The sequence below is a fragment of the Chelonia mydas genome, chromosome 23 (genome assembly GCF_015237465.2).
Source record: "Chelonia mydas isolate rCheMyd1 chromosome 23, rCheMyd1.pri.v2, whole genome shotgun sequence".
Classification (NCBI taxonomy): domain Eukaryota; kingdom Metazoa; phylum Chordata; order Testudines; family Cheloniidae; genus Chelonia; species Chelonia mydas.
The window spans coordinates 10,325,835-10,333,279 of NC_051263.2; the positions used below are offsets into that span (position 1 = coordinate 10,325,835).

At 44.7% G+C, this 7,445-nt stretch overlaps 1 long non-coding RNA gene across 1 annotated transcript; it reads right to left on the reverse strand.

Moving 5' to 3' along the window:
* Nucleotides 1-1,057: 1,057 nt before the first annotated feature.
* Nucleotides 1,058-3,444, reverse strand: LOC122463684. Its single transcript, XR_006287271.1, has 3 exons — nucleotides 2,960-3,444; nucleotides 1,738-1,794; nucleotides 1,058-1,123 (listed from the first exon to the last, which is right to left on the reverse strand). It is a non-coding gene; the product is annotated as an uncharacterized LOC122463684 (long non-coding RNA).
* Nucleotides 3,445-7,445: the final 4,001 nt, after the last annotated feature.

The window sequence follows — 7,445 nt, forward strand, 5'->3', positions numbered from 1 at the left end:
TGACTTATGAGGAGAGGCTGAGGGAACTGGGTTTATTTAGTCTGCAGAAGAGAAGAGTGAGGAGGGATTTAATAGCAGCCTTCAACTACCTGAAGGGAGGTTCTAAAGAGGATGGGGCTCGGCTGTTCTCAGTGGTAGCAGAAGACAGAATGAGGAGCAATGGTGTCAAGTTGCAGTGGGGGAGGTCTAGGTTTGATCCTATTGGCATCCAGGAAGAGTGTGTAAGTCAAAATGGTGTGTAAGTACACTGCTAAAGGACCTCCCCCCAGCCTAAAGGGAGGATCCAAATGACCTGAATGCCAAATGATTCCAGGGGACAACTAATGAGAGAACAGGGGCAGGAGTGAGGTCAAAGGGTCAAACAAAGGGAACCTGACGGGGATACCGAGCAGAGAACCCCGGACAGCACCCACTGCTCCTCGAAGGTGTCAAGGGAGCCAGCGGACGCCGCCCAGAGCAACTCTGCCCGGATGCGTGAGTGGACGGAGGATTGGAAATAGGCCCCACAGTCATAGGAGACCCCATCGGCCAACCTCTGCTCCCTGGTTTTATAGATGGCCATTTTAGCCAGGGCTAGGAGGAGGTTGACCAGGAGGTCCCATGACTTTGTGGGGCCACGGATAGGGACTGCATAGTAGGAAAAATTATTTCACTAGGAGGGTGGTAAAGCACTGGAATGGGTTACCTAGGGAGGTGGTGTAATCTCCATCCTTAGAGGTTTTTAAGGCCTGGCTTGACAAAACCCTGGCTGAGATGATTTAGTTGGATTTGGTCCTGCTTTGAGCAGAGGGTTAGACTAGATGACCTTCTGAGGTCTCTTCCTACCCTAATCTGCTATGATTCTGTGTCTCACACCCCATGAGTCAACAAAGCTACACCAGTTTACAGCATCAGAGAATCTGCCCCCAAACATTTATGGTCAGCCACTGCGAGAAGTTCCAGTTACTGCTTAATAACGGGGTTTCAGGCAAAGATTGTGCAAAAGGATTCTCCCCTCCCAACTCCCCCCATTACAAGGGACTGGGAGCTTTGTTCCTTTTTCTTCCTCTCTTTTCCTTCCCATGTCTTGTGCTCACACATTCACCTGGGGAGTTGCAGAACTCCTGGCCTGTAACCCCAGCACCTGCACCAAGCAGAAGAGATGTTAAATAGCCATAAATAACAATGAATAGCCTGCCCTGGGGAAATGCTAACACTGACATTTAAACAATAACAGTCAGAAAATCCAAACAATCAGAGGCCCCTGCCCTGCAGTGAGACCCATGCTGATATGGGGTCTTTACACCCAGCTCTGATTGCAGGATTGGGACCCTGACTGTCCCTCCCATACGCTCACCACACCACGGCTTATGGGATCACACAATGATCACAGCAGTAAGAAATGTGTGGTGTTAAATCTTCTGGTCCGTCCCCCGCCATGGCCAGAGCTGAATATTCTCTAGGGTTTGGGCCATCTCTGTCTGCCTCATCACCATCATCTGCACCCTGTTGTGGGGCAGGTTGGATGAGGGCTGCTCAGGGACAGGCCTAGGACGCAACATCTCTTCTTCCCATATAACATGGGAGAAGCCCGGCATTCGGGCCTGATCCACAGCCCACTGGACTCGTGCCAGGGTCCCAGGGATGCCGATGGGCTGTGGGTCAGGTGCTCAGGGTGAGATTCTCGAGAGCTCAGAACCCAACGTGCTCTCAGCATGCTGAGCGCTGAGGGAATCAGGCCTGAACACAGTCACTCACCTGCCTGAGACGGTGGATCCTCAGGGCTGAGGCTGGTGCTTGCGATCAGCTTCTGGCCTGGGCAATAAACACAAACAATATCAGGGACATTTAACGACTCAGTGGCCGACCAAGCAGAGATCATCCCAGGGACAGAGCTGCTACGAATCCCTAGATCATGTCTCTCCAGAGGAGCCTCGGACACACTGGGCCAGATCCCCAGCTGGTGTAATAATAATGATAATTAACAGTAGCATACTAGCACCTCAAGGCCAAATCCGGGTCAGGTCTCATTGTGCTGGAAGCTTTACTGTCCTAATAAATGTCAGTCTGTGACCCAAAATATGGGGTTGCGTCCCTGACCATCTTGTGCAAGAGCCATTGATGGACCTATCCTCCATGAACCTATCTAATTCTTTTTTGAACCCAGTTATACTTTTGGCTTTCACAACATCTCCTGCCAATGAGATTCACAGGTTGACTTTGTGCTGGGTGAACAAGTACTTCCAGCCTAACACGGCTACCCCTCTGATACTAAGTACTTCCTTGTGTTTCTTTTAAACCTGCTACCTATTAATTTAATCAGCTGACCTCTGGTTCTTTTGTTGTGTGAAGGGGTAAATAACACTTCCTTATTCACTTTCTCCCAACCATTCAAAATTTTATAGACCTTTATCAAATCTTGCCTTAATCGTCTCTTTTCTAAGATGAACAATTCCAGTGTTTTTAATCTCTCCTCATATGAAAGTTGTTCCATAACATTAATCATTTTTGTTGCCCTTCTCTAGATTTTTCCCAATTCTAATGTATCTTTTCTGAGATGCGTTGACCAGAACTGCATGCAGTATTCAAGGTGTGGTTGCATCATGGATTTATATACTGGCATTATGGTATTTTCTGTCTTATTTTCTATCCCTTTTCTAACGGTTCCTAACATTCTGTTTACTTTTCTGACTGCTGCTGCGCATTGAGCAGATATTTTCAGGAAACTATCCATGATGGCTCCAAGATCTCTTTCTTGAGTGGTAACAACTGATTTAGACACCTTCATTCTCTATTTATAATTGGGATTATGTTTTCCAATGTTCATTTCTTTGCATTTACCATCATTCAGTTTCTTCTGTCATTTTGTTGCCCAGTTACTGTGATGGGCTGTGGATCGGGCACTGAAGGTGAGATTTTCAAGAGCTCTGAACCCAATGTGCTCTGTGGAATCAGGCCGTTAGTAAATACAGTTACTCACCTTTGTGAGGTGGAGTTTTCTCAGGCTGGTCAGTGACTCTGCTGCCATCGAGGAGAGCCTTTCTGTCTGGTCAATAAACACAAGAAATATCACAGTGTCTTAGCTAGGAATGAGTTAAATTGGGGTCTGCATCTACCATGAATACCTTTGCATGTCTGGCTCCTGGCTCCCCTGTAGCCAAAACTCGGCCTGCTAACACGTGACATCTCCAAACTGTCCTGTCTTCACTGCAGTTTTACCTCGAGTTAGCTGATTCTAGTACAGAACACAGCTGTTTTCCTATTGAAAGCACAGCTTTGGGGGCAGAAAATGTTACAAACAAGCCTGATATGGCCGGGTGGGGGAGGAATAATCTACTAAATGCCGGATATCCTCCACTTGAGCCCTTTCCCCTGCCCACACTGTGAAGGGGCCACACCTGTGACCATCAGTTGCAAGGGGGCACTGTAGTTGGAACTGGTCACCTGGTTTTTCTCATCCTTGCGCTGATACCCACAGGAATAGCGCCCTGCACTCTTCATGGAGGTCTTAAGGAGCACTGTAGAACGCATTTGTTCTGGTTTGAATTTTTGGCTTGAAAACTCCACCTCATCCTTACAGAAGATAACTTTGGTAACATTATACTTTGGAAGATATGCACATCGGGCTAAAACTGGGTCCCCCTCCTGAGCTAACGTCGTATTCAGGAACAACGTAGGTGCTGGGAGATCACCTGGAATAACAAAGAGACATGGGAAATGGGAATGACAGGGAGCTGAGTGTTAGCAATCACTGAGATGAGAAACGTATTGACTGGTGAAAGGAGAAGGGGCTGTTCACTTGGGAATTCACAGAAATATGGAATTTAAAACAGCAAAGCTGAGGCAACGCCCTGCTTTAATTCATACACCCAGACACGTAAGACTTACCTATTTAGTCTGTTTTAGCTGTGGGTCTGAATCCCTGCTATACTGGGCCAGATCCTCAGCTGCTATACATTGGTGTTGCTCCACTGGAGACAGTAGGCCAGATCCCCAAGCAGGTGTAAAGTGGCCCCGTTGCACTGGAGTCAATAAAGTTACATCAGCTTACACCATCTGAGAATCTGTCCCAAACACATTTCCTTTTCACTAATATTTATGTTCGACCACAGCGAGAAGTTCCACGTACTGCTTAATTAACAGGGTTTCAGGCAGGGATTGCAAGGAAGATTTCTGCCCTCCCATCTCCTCCCATTACAAGGGCCTGGGAAATTTGTTCCTTGCTCTGCTGTTCTTTTCCTTCCCATGTCTCCTGTGCTCCCACACTCACCTGGGGAGCTGCAGAACTCCTGGCCTGTGACCCCAGCACCTGCACCAAACAGCAGAGATGGTGAGTAGCACACAGGGCATCTTTAACAATAACTAGCCTGTGCTGGGGAAATGCTAACATTGACATTTAAACAAATAATAGTCAGAAAATCCAAGCACTCTAAAGCCCCTGCCCTGCAGTGAGACCCATGCTGGCGTGGGGTCTTCACACCCAGATCTGACAGCAGGATCGGGGCCTTAACTGCCGCTCCCATACACTCACCACACCATGGCTTACAGGATCACACAGTGCTCACAGCAGTAGGAGACGTGTAGTATTAGACCATTTTGTCCATCCCCTGCCATGGCCAGAGCAGAATATTCTCTAGGGTTTGGGCATCTCTGTCTGTGCAGAGACCATTGTGTCTAAGCACCAAACATTAATTAATTGAGTCTGGTGATGTAGGGGAGTATAATTATCCCCGTGTAACAGGTGGGGACTGAGGCACAGAGTGATCCAGGGGTCACACAGAGACTCCGTGGCAGAGTCCGAAATTCACCCCAGATCTCTCAGAATCCCAGGCTGAGCGTTAACAACAACAATCCCAGGCTGGGCCTCCCCTTCCTCTGAACAATTTCTAAAAGCCCCAGGTGATGGGGTCACAGCCATGTGCAGCTACAGACCTAAAAGCTGAACGCTGAAAACCTCGACTCGCTGAATGAGACCAATGAGCACTCACTACTTAGAGTTTGACGGATTTGGCCTTTAGTAGATATTTCATATTCTGCCTGCACAACATACCAATTTCAACAATTGTTATTATGATTATTATTACTATTATTAATTTAATTTAATAATAATTGTATTGCAGTATCACCTAGAGACTCCAGCTCCTTGTGCCAGACACTGAACACAGTCATAATTAGTTTAAGCAGAATTTAATATTTATTTTTGTGTAATTTCAGAATATAATATCAATGTTTATTTTTAAGCATTTTTTGGCAATTTTTATCGAGTTACATTTTTACATTTTACAAAATTAGGAGTTTTAAGCCTTTTTTTTTCAAATTTTACTATTTCAATTTTCACAGTTACAGGAAATTATGGGAGTGTGTCAAACAATAGGGGGTTCAGACAATAATTATTTAATGACAGTAGATGCTGAGATTCCAAAAGTGAAAGCATTCAAACTGTCAAATGCAAATTGTCAACATCCCATGTCAAAATATACAGAGTAAACATCATGAAATCAAACTCGAATAAGTTCTCAAGAAGCACTTTTCTTACTTTGCCAAGCTATACATTTCTGTTATTACTGTTGGAAATATTTATTCATCAGTTTCTGTGAGGGCTCAGTTAAATCAACATTTATTGACTTTTTCTGGTACAATCGAATCCTTCCAACCCCAGTCCGAATAAAAAGACAGTCACTGCCCTGGCGAGTTTACAGCATAAGTAAACGACGCAGAACTCTAGCCCCTGGTCCTGCAGACATTTAAGCACATGCATAATTGTACTCTTGAGAGTAGCCCTATTATCTTCAATGGGATTACTCACAAGGGTAAAGTTATGTAATTGCACAAGCGATAGCAGGCGCAGAGTCTCAGTATTTAGGGGGTGTTTTCCTTCCAAACTAGCAAAGCCGGGGTTCCTCACTGGGGTGTGGCCATGTGGAAAAGGTGACATTTTAAAGGACCTCAATTTAAGCACAAACTTCTTTGTAACAATGTTTTTTGAAGTGAGAAATGTCACTTTTTCCTTCTTGTCTGTCTCTAAAACAATTGAACAGCCTCATAATATTAATGAGGGGGGCTCTTTGCAAAGTCTACCAGTTGATGTAGAATATTCTCAGATTTCTTTTCAATATCATAGCCTTTCTGCTGGAGGTCAGTATCAGTACCCCCATTGTACAGATGGAGAAACAAAGGGTGGATGAAAAATTGGGGGGGAGGATTAGCAAATATTTGGCTAAAATTTCCCCATTTATTTCCAAATTTGAAAACATTGTCTAAGTTGTGATCCTCTCTAATGACTTTATGTTCTGCAGACTTGATTAATTAATCTTCCCAGAATGTTTGATAATCAAGACACAATCAATGCATGTTTAATAGGTCTCCACACGGATATTGGTGGAAAGACCCGGTTAAGAAGATGACAAAGTCTGAATAGTTGCAGGGGAGGATTATAAAATCTTCAGTACAGTTTGAGGGTTTGACCAGAAGTCGGTTGAAGTCAATGGAAAAAACTCTCCTTGACTTCAAAGATCTGAGTATAAAAAAATTACCACTAATTTGACTCCTCTCCTTCAAAATTCCCTCAGAAACTCAGAACATGGGGCATGGTCAACATTTTCAATATTTCTACTTTCTCACAAAGTCCCAAATTATCATTAATATGCTCCCCAAGAAGAATTTTAGATTCTCTGGCCCCAAGATCATAATGAGCTCTGAGTGGCCAAACCTTAATACTGGCATTTCCTAATATCAGACTTCTCAAATTTGAAACCTCAGTAACATCTTTTTAATGTGATTTCTTTAAATGCATTATTAGTATTCTCTACTGCAGTAGCACCTAGCAGTGCCTGTTATAGACCAAGGCCCCATTGTGCTTGGGGCCATACCAACACAGAACAAAAAGATAGCCCCTACCCCAAAGATTTTACAATCTAAGTAAATTTACAGGCTCTAATTTTCAAAGCTGTCTAGAGGATTTCAAAATTCCATCATTTTTAATGGGAATGGGTGTCTCAACCACTAGGCTGCTCTGAGCGTACATTATATATATATGAGCCTGTGATGCCTTCACAAGGGCATTATATTATATGGCATGTGGAGCAGGAGGCTATAACAAACATTGGAAGAGTATTGAAAATCATGTCAGACATCTTTAGGAGATACACACCATGAATTTACAACCAGCTTTTCACTCTGACATGAATTAATTGTCTGGCTCTCCGTGAAATAGCCATCTGTAATCAGTATTTCAACTACTCAATATTTCTCATGGAATTCTGAACCCAGGCTGGTCCCCACATCCCCCCAGACCAGGCATCATCATTATCCTGTCTCTCCCTCTGCTCCCAACAATCTGGAGACAAGCTCCCCCAGCCCGTGGGCAGAGAGCTCTCCCCAAACTTACAGAGCAGCCACAGCAGGATCATGGGGAACGAGAGCAGGTGACCGAGCCAGGGGACTCTGCAGCAGTGTCTGGGTCCCCG